The 16,626-nt window shown below is 42.6% G+C and overlaps 1 protein-coding gene across 4 annotated transcripts in view; it reads left to right on the top strand.

Moving 5' to 3' along the window:
- Positions 1–16,626, top strand: part of LOC100660478 (C-C chemokine receptor type 3) — a 179,778-nt gene that overhangs the window by 34,481 nt on the left and 128,671 nt on the right. For 2 of the 4 annotated variants that reach the window (XM_003409912.3, XM_023547789.2), the window contains exon 1: positions 7,112–8,900. The exons of the other annotated variants lie outside the window; for them this stretch is intronic. The gene's annotated coding sequence lies outside the window, so the exon portion shown is untranslated. Of the gene's footprint in view, positions 1–7,111; positions 8,901–16,626 lie in introns of those variants that run through there. 4 annotated transcript variants of the gene reach the window in all.

Below are 16,626 nucleotides of genomic sequence, written 5' to 3'. Positions count from 1 at the left end.
AAACAATTATCTCACCATTATAAATGTATTTCAACCACTTTCATTCTTTTTGTTATTCTATCAAAAAATTTTTTTTTATCCAAATTTTATTTTAGGGTGGAAGTATCATATTCTTGCCTTTTGGAGTAGAGAGGAGAGGTACCTTGATTAATAGTCTCATAACACTTTGTCTTATTTGGTGGAGGCAGTGACCCAAAAGGAAATAAAAGTTACGGTGTCAAAAGAAAGTGCAATGAATGTCTCAGGATAGTGCTGGCCTGGCCTGTTTATCCACTTTGGGACGGGGATAGGCCGAGAGCTGTTGAAACTCAGAACTGGACCCTCTGCCTGGGAGAGGATGACCCTGAAAAACATGCAGTCGAATAGGTTGGTTGGTATTGCAAGGGACTGCACCCAGTCTCCACTGGGAATGAGAAGAGCCTAGCTAGAACAGTACAGGGAAGGATTCTGTTCCAGAGGGACCAAAAGAACATTTTAGGCCCAGAGGAAAAGGCATACCCCTTGGGAGTACAAGATGTGTCTTAAGTCTCAGAAGCAAGACCAAAGCCAGTTTCCAAAAGTAAAGCCATAGTGTCTGTTCATGGTCTTTTCAGTTCTCTTCCTGGTTCCTGCAGGAGAGACCAGGCCACTCTGTTTGATTCTTTCTCCCTTTTGCTCTGCTGTCAGCAATTTTTCATTTATTCTTACTCTAGCTCCTAAACATGGCTTATGGCCACGCGGACAATGCAGTGGAGGGCTTACCCTTCCTTGGAATGACTGCTGGAGAAGGGGAGCAGCCAGGCATCCTAACTTCACACCAACCACCCATTCTTTTCTTTTTCCTTAGGAACAGAAGTTTTCAGCTGGGCACTTACCTCTGGAGCAAATGCAATGTTTCTTAGGTCTCTGCAGCTTGGGGTGGCAGGGGAGTGACTAAGCAGAAAATATGGGCCTGCAAGAAGAATCTTTCAGAGGAGCTGGCTGGGTTAACTGTTCGTTGCTGTTATGGGTTGAATTGTGTCCCCCCAAAATATGTGTTTTAAATCCTTACCTCTATGCCTGTGGTTATAATTCCATTTGGGGATGGGTTGTCTTTGTTATGTTAATGAGGCAAGATTAGTGTAGGGTTTATCTTGAGTCAATCTCTTCTGAGATATAAGAGAGATTAAACAAGTGAGCAGGAGAGAGATGGGGGAAAAGAGATGCCAAGCCACATGAAGATCACCCAGGAGCAGGAGCTCAAAGAGAGAAGTACCTTCTTCCAGAGGCGACAGGGAGAGAAAGCCTTTCCCCTAGAGCTGGCACCCCAATGCAAACTTCTACCCTCCTAAACCGTGAGAAAATAAATTTTTGTTTTTTCAAGCCACCCACTTGTGGTATTTCTATTATAGCAGCACTAGATAACTAAGACAACTAAGACAGTTGCCACTGGGTTGGCTTCTACTCATGGAAACCTTATGTACAGCAGAACAAAAAGTTTCCTGGCCCTGTGCCATTGTCATGATCGTCAGTGTGTTTGAATCCATTGTTGTGGCCATTGTATCAATCCATATCATTGAGGGCTCCCCTTGTTTTCTCAGACCTTCTACTTTACCAACCATGATCTTTCCCGATTACGTGTCCAAAGTCAGTCGAAGTCTCTCCAACCTTGCTTCTAAGGAACATTCTGATTGTATTTCTTCTAAGATTGGTTTGTTTGTTCTTTTTGCAGTCCACAGTGTTCTTGGCTAATAGAAACACTTCCTCTTGCTGTTGGCTTAGAGCATGGATGGGAGGGCTGGATCGCAGTGGGGCCATCTTGGACCATAAGGTGATATTCAGGTGGAACCACATGCTGAAGACGGAGGAGCAGAGAGATCAGAGTCTCTGGTGTTGCTGTGGATCCTTTTCTAGCCCTGGAAGACCAGCTTCCTGGCTTCTTTTACCTAAAGGAGGCATGCACTTCTGTCTTGTTTAAGCCCTCACTATCCACTGTGATCTATGGACCAGCAACGTAAGTATCACGGAGAGTTTGTTAGAAATGCTGGAACTCAGGGCCTGCCTCAGCCCTTCTGAAGCATAATCTACATTTGAACAACATCCCCAGGTGATTCATGTGCAAGTGATGGTTTGCGAAGTACTGATTTAAGTCACAATTGTTTTTCTTTTTCCCACTATATGCAGCTGAGGCTAATTCTTGCAGAGAGAGATGATACCCATTTGGGGTCAGCGAGGAGTGGGGCTGGAGGAGGGACTTCGGGGAAGCTAACTATTGGAATTCCCACTCCTGTCTTTCCTGTACCCGGGAAAGGCATTCGGGACTTGCCAGGAAACCCTCATTTCCCCAAGGCAGACAGTAAGGAGCTCAGTGAGCCTTGACCAGAGCTGTCCAGGAGCGCCTTCTCAAAACGCAAGGCTTCTGCCTGCTGTGATTGCCCTGACTGCCAGTGCCCGTTGTCTCCAGATCTGAGAGTGTCAGGGGGTAGATGACGGTGTATAGCTCAGAGGAGGTAGGTGAGGGGGGTCTGTAGTCATTTTGAAACCTTAAGGTATTCTAAAATACAACATCCTTCCTGGAAGCCTGGGCTTTCTGTTTTTAAACACAGGCGTTTCTAGGCTGCATTTCTGGGGCTGCTTGTCACACTCAGCTCCCTCAGTGACTCAGACTTGATTGCTTGGGAGGGTCACACCCTCTGGTACCAAGCATGGGTTTGGGTAAAGGGTGAACAAAGAAGCCCAAACTGGCTGCCACTAAGGATGACATTTTTAAAAAACGGTTCTTGACAGTGGATTTAATTATTCAAATGAATCTCTTGAAAACACTAAATTCTTTTTTTAAAAAATTTTTATTGTGGTAAGCATATATACAACAAAACATTTGCCATTTCAACATTTTTTACATGTACAATTCAGTGACATTAATTCTATTGATTGTGTTACGCTGCCGTCACCGCTATCCGTTTCTGAATTTTTCCATCACCCTTAACATATTGCTAGAAGCCCTGGTGGTGCAGCGGTTAAGAGTTCGGCTGCTAACCAAAAGACAGATCGAATCCACCAGCCACTCCTTGGAAACCCTATGGGGCAGTTCTATTCTGTCCTATAGGGTCGCTATGAGTTGGAATGAACTTGAAGGCAATGAGTTTTGTTTTTTTTTTTTTTGGTAACACGTTGCTTAAATGGCACTGAGATTCTGTTGAGGAAAACAGTCAACTCTTGAGAGGCAACTGAAAGTAATGGTTAAGAGCATGCATTTTGGATTCAAAGAGATCTTGTTTCAAGACCGATTCTCTCTTACACTTTTTCATCTTCGACATGTTACTTCTTTAAGCCTGCCTGGGTTTCCTCACCTGCACACGGAATTAATAGTAATAAAAATAACAGCAATAGTATCTTCCTTGGAAGGTTATTGTGGGCCCAGACACATGACCTGGCACATAGTTAAGTCTTCAGTGTTTGATGTGGGTAGAAAGTGCAGACTTCACACGTCTTGTAGACAGCACTTCTCAAAAGTTAAATGCACAAACCCACGACCTGTGTATTCTGGTAAAAGGCAGTCTCTGATTCAGTAGGCCTGGCTTGAGGTCAAAGAGTCTACATCTTTAAAGCTTCCTCGTACTTCTGCTGGCCCATGGACCACACTTTGTGGCAAGGTGACAGACTGTCTACTAGCAGTTTGAGTATATTCCATAACACTGCCACTCAGCTCTGCCAAATTTGACCCCACAGTTTTAGACACTGTCATTCCAAAAATCAAATGAATCGCCCTTTATGACATGATGTCACTGCGAGTGTATCTTACTTTGGAGAAGTAAGGACTGAGGTTTATCTTTATTTATTTATTTTGAATAACCCACTACACCTATGAATTCATTTTGGATAAAATGCCCATATTCCAGTCAAGGACTGACAGATGTTGAACCTTGCAAGCAGCAGGATTTGTTTCTGCTTGGGTTCCTGGTGGTGAGTGATGTTCCCATATTTAGAGGCATCTCAGTTTGATGTGGCAGTTTTGCTGTGGTTATGACTTTCGACACACTTCCTGCTGCTCTTGCAAAACAGAGACTGCTTACCCCTCTCTTGGAGGCCACAATCCAATGATTACAGGTTTCTTCAAGGGCCTGAGCAGGGCCTGGGAAGTGCCCTTGGCCCTCAGTGTATAAGGCCCTTGGCCTTTTTCTTCATGAGCACTGAGGTTAGTAGATGTGGATTTTACTTTCTGTTGAACCAAGTGATCCCAGTGCTGTTAGAGGAGCGTGGGGTTTACAGAGCCACACAGCTTCAGATTTCCAGCAGAAATCTTGTTCAGTCCCTCAACAACGATGGAGAATAGAACCCAGCCGTTTTGATAGTCAAGATGGCCTGAGTCACATGACCTCAGTGGCAATGTTCACACTTGCTAGAAACTCAGAGATTCATAAGCTGTTAGAGCTGAATAGAGCCTCATAACTCTTAAAGTCAACTTCTCCATGTTTAAGAGGAAGCAGCTGAAGTCCAGAGAGGTTAACTCGTTCTCCAAGTTCACACAGCTAGCTTGGCCTTCATGGTGGTTGTAGAATCATCCCATAAATAATTCAGGTGGATTTCTTTGCTTAGCCATTCTCATTTCTCACCACTTCTAACCACCATATGATAAATATATGTGTTAGTTATTTCCCTCTTTTCTTTATAGGTTTTTCCATAATAGAAATTTAAAAACAAAAAGCAAAAAACCCCACATTACAGTATAATCGGAAAATAGAAAAAAATCACTCACACAATCTCTTTTTGTCCCTACACCTTTGTATGTATTACTTTAAAATCCTTTGATGTGCATCTTATTTTGGCTTTTAATTCTTAAAATATAGGTACCTAGAAACAAAAATTCAAGTAGTACAGAAAGCCACAGAAAGTATCTTTCTCCACTTCCTTCTTAGTTTTCATCCTCATAGGGTTTTTTTTTTTTAATTGTTTCTGTTTCTATTTCTTCAGTAGTCACCTCCATACTGTTGGATAACATAGTACACCTAGTCTTCGATTATCAGCTTAAGCACTACCTATGTAGACTTTTAGATACGACAGGTGAGTAACTTATTCACTTATCAACCCCTTTCTCCCACCTTCAAGTCAAAGAAAGTTCTATATTTTTATTTCTTCTGATGGTTAATCTTATGGTTTTAAACAATATTCTTCAATATTTATTGACTCATTAACTTTAGATAGTAATTCTTGATTCCCCATTAAATGAGGTGAGGAGATTAATACCCCTCTACTCCCTGTACTTCTCTCTAAACCATTCCGCACTATCTGTCAGGCTGCTAAGGCTTACAGCACATGCGTTCTGATTAGTAAATATATCCTCCAGGTTTTGCCAGTAAGTTAATTCTGATAACCGAAAGTCAATGAACAGTGTTTAAAGTATGGGGATTATGTCAATATTATTCCCTACCAAACCAAGCCAAACCTATTGCCGTTGAGTTGATTCCGACTCATAGTAACCCTATAGAACAGAGTAGAACTGCCCCATAGAGTTTCCAAGGAGCGCCTGGTAGATTCAAACTGCCAATCTTTTGGTTAGCAGCATAGCTCTTAACCACTAAGCCACCAGGGTTGCAGTTATTCCCTACAGAAGCAGGTATTATATTGAGGTCTATGGAGGCGGAATGTTCCAATATCAAAATCAAGTAGATCCTTTTTTCAACCAAGCAGAATCCCAATGTTTTTGGTTGGTTTTATATTTGGCCATACACACACACACATTTTATATATGTTTTCAACTTGTTTTTTTATGGAGTTTTTTATTGACTTTTTTTTTGACAATAAAAGCATATACCTTCTTTAGAATATTACAGATACCTTCCAGCTCTTTAATGGCACCATTTATTGAATGCTCCAAATGTACTGTCTTGTGTCTAGACCATCTGCACATGTGTCCTGAAATTTTTCATTGCAAATCTAGGCTGGTTTACCTGTTTTTTAATTCTCTCGTATCTTCCTCTTTCTTGTGTAGTACATCATCAAGTAATTTTCTTTTCAGAAAGAATGTATGGAAGCTAACTCTCAGAGTTTTCGCCTATCTGAGAAAGCCTTTAATTTTCTCCACACTGAACTGATAGTTTGCCAAAAACAAATACTAAGCACAAAATCATATCTTTGAACTTTGGAGATAATTGTGCCTTTGCCTTCAAACATTGGATACTGCTGATGAGAAGAATGGTATCGATCTGATTCTCATTCTTTCGAAGGTTATCTGTTTCTTGGCTCTCTCTGAGCGTGTTCAGGCTCTTGTTGTATTATTATTGGCACTCTACAATTTCATGAGGTTGTCTATATTGATCATTATTTATTCACCATGCTCAGCACTTTGGGTCTTTCAACGTAAAACTTTTGTCTTTCTTCAACTCTGGGAAATTTTCTTCAATTATTTCTTTGACAATTTCTTCCTCTCCATTTTCACTCTTCCAAAACTCCTATTACATAAATGTTGACCACTTAATTGCTCCAATTATCCATTTTATGCTATATTCTGCAAGATCTCCTTGACTTTTTAATGTGGTCTTTCTATTGAAATATTTTATATTCTTGTCTAATGCTTGAATTTTTTATTTGATGTGCTACATTTATTACAATAATTGAAAAGTAAATGTGTACAAAGGAATTTAAAACAATTTTTTTTCTTAGTTTCCAATTGTTCCTTTTTGAAGAAGACTGCTCTTGTTTTACGGATGCATGATCTCCTTGAATTTTCATGAGGATGTTAGAAGTTAGGGTTTTTATGTAGCTCTCTTCCCTTTACTGGCCTCTACCTCCTCCAGGTTCAATTGTTCTGCTTATTTATCCTGGTCTTTCCCTTTTATTTTCCTCTTACGAATGGTGATTTTGGGCTGCTCATTCCTATTTATGTGTAGCAGGCAGGGTTGTTAAATTGAGGTAACTGGGAAAGGTTTCTCTGAATGAAAGAGCTGGATGAACGCTCTCTGGGTGTAAAAGGGGGGATTGACTGGTAGGCTTCACTTTAGGCTGTGAGAGGGGGGAGAAGCTAAACATGCCGCCACCCTTCCTCATCAAAGCCACCTCCACAAGGGCCTTACTTTGGCAAGCTAACCCCACTCTGTAAGCCCCAGCCCCTTCCAGGCAGGGTTTTTTTTTTTTTTTTTTCCTCCAGTTTCACCTTTAGAGTAAAAGCTCCCACTTTCTATATACAGGACTGGGGATAGGTAGGGTGTGGCAGGCCAGTTTCCATAGGAGTTTAAAAAATACACAAACAATCCCTTTGACTACTAGTGATCCTATAGGACAGAGTAGAACTGCCCCATAGTGTTTCCAAGGAGCGACTGGTAGATTCAAGCTGCTGAACTCTTGGTTAGCAGCCGAGCTCTTAACCACTGTGCCACCGGTGCTCCAAACCAAACCTGTTGCCATCAAGTCAATTCTAACTCATTTAGGTACAGTTATTCCATCAATCACCTCCTTTTATGTCCAACCTGCTCTTTGTACTTGCCAACTTTGGGAGACTTCAGTGTGAAGGACAATCAATGACTTGTGCTCTGAACATTGTCCTCCTCAATTCAGATTTAACAGCCAATATGAGCCCCCCAATTTTTTTTTTATGAGCCCATCTACTCAACATCTTTACAGAATTGATTGCCCTCTTCCCTGTATACAGTGTTTTCATGAATTTTTTTCCACCTGTAATTCTTTATTGTTATTTCAGCATTTTTTTTTTTTTTTTAACAGAGAGGATTGGTAAACATGGTTGTTTGCCATCTTGAGCTGGAAGTCAACTATTATTTTAAATAAATTCGTTTTGTTTTAAGTGATGTTTACTTTCTTTATTAGAAAGTATTGCGTGCTCATTGTAGGTACTCTGGAAATATTTAAACAATCTAAGTATCACCACACCTCCCAAGTTTGTGTGTAAAATTGTATCCTATTAATATTTGCTTTTCACCGGTTCATTAACACCTTCTTTCTTAACTACTTGAGTGTTCTCTTTCTTCATTAAATTTGCCCCAGTTATTTCTGGGTATTTCTGAGGGAAAACTAAAAGAGAAGTTTATCTCTGTAAAACATAGATAGGACACAAAGTTGTTTATTGCTGTAATATTGAAATTGTGGACTATGTCTGGCAATAAGGGAATACCTGTTGCCTGTTGCCTGTTGCCATTGAGTTGATTCTGACTCATGGCAACCCCATGTGTGTCAGAGTAGAACTGTACTCCACAGGGTTTTCAATGGCTGATTTCTCAGGAGCAAATTGCCAAGTCTTTCTTCTGAGGTGCCGCTGGGTGGGCTCGAACCTCCAACCTTTCAGTAGGCAGCCAAGTGTATTAACTGTTTGCATCCTCAGGGACTCCAATAAGGGAAGTTAAGTAAATTATGGCATAAGGAAACCAAAACCAAAACTGTTGAGGCTGAGTTGATTCCGACTCATAGCAATCCAACAGGACAGAGTAAACTGGCCCATAGGGTTTCCAAGAAGCGGGTAATGGATTTGAACCGCCACCCTTTTGGTTAGCAGCCAGGCTTTTAACCACTGCATCACCAGGACTCGAAATTACGGCATGGTCAATAAATATTATATAACAGGTCTTAAAAGTGATGCTCATGAACAATTTTTTAATGATGTGGGGTAATTTTTGAGACTGCAGGCTCAGTAAAAAAAAAGGATGGAAAATTGTATATACCACGTGGTTTCAGTTATGTAATGAGACTACAGATTTGTACTAATTAGTGTTATCCGTGAGGGAGGCGATTGTGATAGTTATCTTCTTTATACTTGAGGTGAGTTAGTTTTACCCTTGGAAGTGCTTCTACTCTAGAAACTGTGTTCCTCTTTTACTTCCTTAAAAATTGGAGATTTAGGTAATAGTTTCCAGAATCTGTCCACTCAGCTTCCAGTTCACACCCTCCTGCCTTCTCCTTTTCTCATTCTTACCCAGATGAGGAAACCACTTGATGAGGTAAAGAATTTTCTGGTTCTGCTTTTTTGTTTGTTTTGTTTTTTAAAAATATGTAAACTACAGTTGCCAGTTCACCGTTGTTCAGGTATACCGTTGAGTGCCATCGGTTAGATTCATCTTGTTGTGTAACCATCACCGTGTTTCTGCTTTTGACAGCAATTTTCCAAGCAGTGTGCACTGTGACCTTTGTGCCATCCTTGGTTTGAGAGCTTCTGCTTTTCTTTTTTCCAAAGCTCCTTCGGTGTTTATTAGACGTGGGGGGAGAGAGAATTTCAGATGTGCCTCAGCTCCCACGTCTTTCACTTTCACCTCAAATAATCGATACCGAAGAAGAAAGACAACTCTCATTGGTTTTCTACTTTCAAGAGAAAAAAAAAATCCTCTTTTGGGCTTTGCTTTGTTTCTGTTCTATTTGCTTTAATAGCTATTTACCCAAATTGTATCAGCCTGAATGGGACTTAACTTGACCTAGACTCATAATAGGCAAATAAGAAGGATACTAACTGGGTTTCTCTCTACTACTAACTAATATGTCCTGGCAGGCCAATAAGCGGATGGATAGATGGACGAATAGACAGATGGATGGATAGACAGACAGATAGATAGATGGATAGATAGGTAGATGATAAATCCATTTTTACTGGCCCATGCTCTGGGTCTGAAAGATGACACAGTCTATTTCCAATCCAGGGCAGGAAGTGATGAACTGGAGTAATGAGCACATGAGTCTGGTTGCCGAGAGACCTGTGTTCTAGTCCTACCTTGCCTACTTATCAACTGTGCAACCTGGGGCAAGTCGTGTTGTCCTTGTTAGTCGATTCTGACTCCATGCGTGTGGAGTAGAACTGCTCCACATGGTTTTCAAGGCTGTGATCTTATGAAAGTTTGCTCACCTTTAAAATGAGTGGGCAGGCCTTGATGTTCCCCTGGGTCTTTGCAGGTCTTAAAGCTCCACAATCCCTTAAAAAGCAGAAGAATAAGAGGGCAGGCATGGGGCGGGAGAGGGTGTGAAGGGGAAGATTTTGAGGGCCCTGATTTGTTCAGTGTGGTCTCATTTTAACAACTGTCACCATTTATGAGAACCATTTATGCTTTGGGCCCAGAAACAATATCTGCTCTTGGAATCACTGTTACCACATTTTGCCTGGAATGTGGACAGTCAGCTCAAGCCAGAGTCATGGACAAGGGAGTTCCAGATTACAGGGCACTATCATGATTTTTTTCTATAATTATAAATTTCTATTGAAAAAATTAAAAAAATTTTTTTTTTTATTGAATAAATTAATAAGATACGTTCCGGTTAGCTATTGCTGTGTACCAAACCGCCCCCAAACAGTGGCTTAAAGCAATAACAATCTGGGGTTGACTGAGCTCAGCAAGGCCGTTTTTGCTTGGATCTCTCAAGTAGTTATAGAAGGATGGCTGGGGCCATCCTGAAGAATGGGAAGACTCGAACCTCTGGGGGAAATCAACAAATATGTCATCTATCTGTCTACCTATCCATTCACCCATCCACCCAGCCATCCACCCATCGACCCATCCCACCCATCCACCCACCCACCATCCATCCATCTATCATCTACCAATCTAGTCTCTCCATGTGGTCTCTCCCCAAAGCGGCTTCAGGACAACCAGACTTCCTACATGGTAGCTGGAGACTCTGAGTAAGTGTCCTAAAGAGACAGCAGCAGAGCTGTGAGACCTTTTCTGGTCTGGCTTCAGAAGTCACACAGTATTACTTCTGCCACAAGCCCCTGCCCAGATTCCAGGGGAGAGAACACAGACTTTACCTCTTGGTGTGGGAAGTGTCAAAAAACTGATGAGCAGGTTTCAAGACCACCACCAGGATGAATTAATAAGTATTGATTAATGTATCAATATCATATATTTAAAAAAATGAATTATTGCAAAATTAAAAACCTACGGACTCTGACAGTCACTTAGTAATCATCTCACGAAACATCCAGGGGCACTCAGGATTTGAGTCTCAGCCTGGTTCCCTTGGCCTAAGCACAGACCCCACATTATGTACTGGAGTGGGCATTTGGGAGCCAGACAGCTTGAGCTCAGGCTCCAGCTCGTCATACTGAGTAATGTAACCTTTGGATATGTCACGTTAGCTTACTGAGCCTCATTTTCTTCCTGTACAGTGGAGGACCTAGGTCCCTAGGTGGCGCAAATGGTTTATGCTTAACTAGTAACCTAAAGGTTTGCAGTTCAAACCCACCCAGCAATATCATGGAAGAAAGGCCTGTGACCTGCTTTCGATTAAGATTATAGCCAAGAAAATCCTGTGGAGCAGTTCTACTCTGTAACACATGGAGTCACCATGAGTCAGACTTGACTCCATGGCAACGGGTTTGGTTTTTTGTTAGTGAAGGTACTAGCCCTGCCTTACCTATGTTGAAGAGTGCGGTGAGACTCAAGTAGGAATATGCTTTGTAGCTGCAAAGTGTCTACAAAGCAGCAGAAAGATTCCCCACTCCTGTTTCTTGCCCGTTCTGAACAATGGTGAAGCCATGAGGCCTTGAGTGAATCTCCAGTCACATTAAAGGCTAAACCCTGGGAATCTTCCCTCTGTTATATGTTTGAACTTAAAACAGTTTTTTCTCGATAGCCCCCGGGTTCTCATTGTGTCAGCAGCGCTATTTTACTGGGTTCTTGGTGGGATGGAGAACTTGGCTTTCTCACCATGTGGTTAGACTAAAGTTAAATGTGTATGATTATAATCACCTCTATAAGACCTCTTCTCCAGCCCAGATGGAGAATCTTACCTACACCTAACAGTGTAAGGCGGGGTTCAAGGGTAAAATGGACAGAGTCTGAGATCCATTGGACTGGATTGGGCACTAACCTATGCAAGGGTGAAGGCCTAGTAGCATAAGGGCTAATGGGAAACTGGCAGAGGAGAAATTTCTTTACTAAAGTTTCAAATCTAGACCCCGACAAAGACTTGCTTTTATTTTAAAGGACCCAAGCCTGTTTCTTTCCAGAACATTAAAAATATTTAGTCAATTCACTTCTCATTTATTAATTGCCTATGTGGACATAGCAGACTAGAAAGGAAAATGACAGAGACAGTTCAGCTCCTAGTGCTTCCCCTTCAGTAGAAAAGATCCAGAAACTTCTGCCATATGCATGACTTGTCAATTCATAAGGGAAGAAAAGCATGTGGTCGGTTTATTAAACCCTCTGAAAGTGGAAGGGCATAGTCATGAAAGTTCTGTTTTTCTCCAATTGTTGTCTGTCCCGCCACGTTGAACTTTCTTTTCCTGTTCTTTGGATGGCCTTCCTGTCACTTCTGAGTATAGAAAGGACTGGTCAGTCCAGTCTAACACAGGTTAAAGCTCCAGTCTTCTATATATTTTAGCCCTCACTTCATCCTCTGCCTCCAGTACTGGCCAGACTTTGGCCCTTGGAGGTAGCATGGGCTTCCTTACTTCCCCTGCTTCCCATCTTTGGTTCCTTGGGGTTGGGCAGGAAGAAGCAAGAGGACAAGAGAACAAGAGAATACTGTCTATAACTTTCTGGTGGGACAGCAGTCTTCTCTCCCTGGCTGCCTTTTCATCTCCACACTGCTCACATCTACAATACTGGCTCTCCTGCAGGACTCAGAAGGGGTCCCCCTCACCTTACATTCCCTGAAACACATCTGCTCTGGCCTGACCTTTTCCAGCCCCAGCTCAGCTCCCACGCTGGCAGCACAAAGCATGGTTCCTTGTGTTAGGGTCTCCTTGCCTTGTGGCCAGATCTACTGGTGAGATACTGGCAGGATGGCGCAAGTCTAGCTACTATCCTTGGTGTCCTTCTGACCTATGGGAAACTCCTGCATCCTTTCCTCTCAAATGGAGGGAGGGCAAGCTGCTGCAGGGCCACCCTCTGGCTAGTCCTGCCCCTCTTTCATTATATCCTCTCCCAGAATCTTTCCCAACATATCCCCCCTCCACCTCACCCAATTAGCCCCCCAGGTCAGCACGTCATCAGCAAGTTGCTGCTTAAACAGGCTCCAAGTGGACAACAAGATACCAATCTCTTTTTTAAAAACAAAACCACAACCAGTTGCCATCAAATCGATTTGGACTCATGGCCAACCCATATGGAACAGAGTAAAACTGTATTCCGCAGGGTTTGCAATGGCCCTGATCTTTCGGCAGCAGATCACCAGGACTTTCTTCAAAGGTGCCCTTGGGTAAGTTTGGTTAGGAGCTGGGCTCTGAGCTGCTTGTGCCCCCAGTGTCTTAGTCACCTAGTGCTGCTATAACAGAAATACCACAAGTGGATGCCTTTAACAAAGAGAAGTTTATTTTCTCAAGGTGTCTCATGGTAAAGTAGGCTAAAAATCCAAATTCAGGCTGTCAGCTTCAGGGGAAGGCTTTCTCTCTCTGTCGGCCTTCTCATCAATCTTCCCCCAGACTAGGAGCTTCTCTGCGTGGGGACCTCGGGTTCAAAGGACACGCTCTGCTCCTGGCATTGTTTCTTGGTGCTATGAGGTCCCCAAGTCTCTGCTTGCTTCCGTTTCTTTTTTATCTCTTGAGAGATAAAAGGTGGTGCAGGCCACACCCCAGGGAAACTCCCTTACATTGGATCAGGAAAGTGACCTGGGTGAGGGTGTTACAATCCCACCCTAATCCTCTTTAATTTAAAATTACAATCACAAAATGGAGGACAACCACACAATACTGGAAATCACGGTCCAGCCAAACTGATAGACACATTTTTTCGGAGACATAATTCAATACAGGACACACCCAGGTACTCCTCTTTCTGGGTAGGCACCTCCTAAATCTACAATTCTCTTGGAGCCCCTATTCACTTGGCTTCAGGAGTGGAGGGATGGGGATAGAAAATCCACTTATTCCCATAGAGGAAAAGCCATGGCATGGCTTCCTCCATGACTCCCTACTCTGAATATTCTCTTTTCTCTCTTCCTCTAATTTTCTGCCTATTTAGACTATTGGAGCCAGAGGAGGGAGGGCCTGAGTTGAGAGGATCAGGAAGTTCAGTTCCCTTTCAATTAGCCAGAAACTAATATTTGTCCCCAAGTTGTTTGCTGCTTGATGCCCTTTGGTTCATAGCAGCCAAATCTAGGGCAATAAGAAGTTTTTCTCAACATCTGTTACAGACAAATGGTCAATAGCCATTTGAATAAATGATGACCGTCATTAGCAATCAGATATGCAAATTTAGAGAAGATGACTTTTTCTAACCTATCAAATTGGTGTTAAATAAAAGTGTTAAGTGATTATGTCCCAGCTTAATAGATGTGTGTGTGTGCGCGCGCGCGCGCACGTGTGTGTGTATGTGTGTGTGTGTCTGTGCACATAGCAGACCAGTGCTGGTGGTGGAGGGTTGCTGGTAATGTGTTGGGAGAACAGGCACAGTCACACACCCTGGTGATTGTTTAAACCAGCTCCATATTGACTGCAGGCCTTTTGGCAATACACAGAAAAATCTTAAAATGTGCAAATACTAAAACCCAGAAATTTCACTTATCCTAAGGAAAAATCATGGTGGGTCACTGTAGTGATATTTAAAATAGCAACCCTGCTCAACTCTAGCGGCCTGTGAACAAATCAAGAATGATAGCTCAGCTTATATATGTCAAGGACTCTTTACTTGTTTCATGTACATTTAATATACACAACAAACCAATGTGAGAGGTAGTATTATTATCTCCATTTTACAGATAAAGAAACTGAGGCTCAGAGAAGTTAAATGATTTTTTCAAGGTCACTGAGCCAGGATTGTTACTCAGGTGGTCCAACTCCAGAGCCCACGTTTTTAACCACCATGCTCTGCTGCCTCCAACTGTGGTCCATAAGCACCAAAATGATGTTGTAAAAATACACATAATATAACTAAGGCAACAAAGCAGGTCACAAAGCAACACATTCCGTCTGGTCAATACTTTTTAAAAAGTTCATTAAAAATGCACAGGACAAAGAATGGAAGATTGTCCATCCAAATGGAGGGATTATATGTAATTTTAATTTTTTTCTAAATGTTGTATAATGTCCACGTCTTGCTTTTGTAATCAGCAAATAAATGTTTCAAGTATCCCAGTCACTCAGTTTTTTAGTTGGGATGGGATGGGGTGCCGTAAAAGCAAGGTCAACGCAGGCTCTAAGCTGAGGGCAATGGTTGGAGGTGGGTAAGATCATAGACAGCTGGGGCTGGAGGAAGCAGAAAGCCTTTGCAAAAGAAGGGGGTATTTGAATTGGGCTGCAAAACAGTAAAAACTAGCAAGAGGAAAAAACAAACAAATGAACAAACCAACAGGGACATGATGGTGGCTTTTCTGCTGCTTCTGAAAACATGTTCCTCTTCTTAGAGCCATATTCTCATCCCAAGGCCTCTCTTTGGGCCTCTGCTCTGCATCATTTCTCTGAGAGGAGGGTGTTTCCCAGATGCAGTGGAATGATTTCTATCGTGGCACGCTCTCCTGGTCTTTGAGAAAGAATGTTTTCCTCCTTCTTGGGTCCCTACAGTCTCCATGACTCCCATGATTTAAGGTGGTGAGAGGGCGGGTGCTGCGAACATCTTTTGTGGCTTGCAGAAGCAACCTTGGAAACTTCTGCAATTTTCTATTTCTGGAAATGACTTCAGGCAGCAGAGTTTTGGATGGCTTAGTTGTCAGTAGGGGCTCCGTTCAGGGGACCCCACAGACAGAGACCCTCCAGGGGCCATCAAGTGGCCCTCCCAAGGCTTGACTATGATGAGAGTCTGTTTCACGCTTGGTCAGAGGCACTTCTTGTGCACCAAGTTGGCACAAGAGCATCTTAGCCACTCGGAACCCGGGAGAGAAATTTAGGTATTTACAGAGATGGCATCAAAATGTGTCTGGTAAGTTTCCTGACCGAAGGTCACCTCTAACTGAACCAGAGGCACTGCGGTCTAGCAGGAAGGCAGTTCCCCCTTTCTAGATCTTGAAGAAATTCCCCTGTGTCAGCCCTTGGTCATCCTAGCTCCCTAATCATTTACCTCCGGAAACTTAAAAGGTGGCTGGCTGTGGAATTTCCCACAGAATTTAGGAAAAGAGGCGCATGCCTCACCCATGTCTCAATGTCTTTCCATCACCATGTAGGGTAAATAAAAAATTGACTTTTCCTGGTTGCCAGTAAGGAAGGAGACCTCCCTTCCCCCTTTTCTTAGAGCATTGCTGTGAGAAACCTTGTGTCTGTGAACTCTTTCTCTGCCCCTTTGCTATGTATGCAAATCTTTGTTCAACCTCCTGCCAGGTTTTACCACCAATAGTCCTTGAGTCCGTTCTGACTCATGGTGACCCCGTGCGTCTCAGGGTCAAATTGTGTTTCATCGGGTTTTCAATGACTGATTTTTCAGAAGTGGGTTTTCAGGCCTTTCTTCTGAGGCATCTCTGGGTGTACTCGAACCACCAGCCTTTAGGTGAGCGGCCTAGTGCGGTTATCGGCTTTGTACCACCCAGGCAATCTAGGGACTCCTGCCAGTATTAAACCCTTTGCTGTCGAGTTACCAACTCATAGAGTCTTACAAGCCAAGACTACCTTTCTTAAAGGTCTGGGAGCCATCTCTTTAAAGTGTAAACTTGAAGGAATATAGTGCCCCTATTTTTTTTTTTTTTATATCCCTGTCACTTTGGGGGTTTAGCCTAGGCCCTTACCCCAAGTTTGTCCTAGAGGCACAGGCAATTCAGATTATGACAATTAGCTAACACAGCTGGCTACCCCAATTACTAGATGAATTTAGG

The sequence above is a fragment of the Loxodonta africana genome, chromosome 22 (genome assembly GCF_030014295.1).
Source record: "Loxodonta africana isolate mLoxAfr1 chromosome 22, mLoxAfr1.hap2, whole genome shotgun sequence".
NCBI lineage: Eukaryota > Metazoa > Chordata > Mammalia > Proboscidea > Elephantidae > Loxodonta > Loxodonta africana.
Note: the sequence above shows the minus strand (reverse complement) of the source record. Positions and strands in the feature narration are given on the sequence as shown.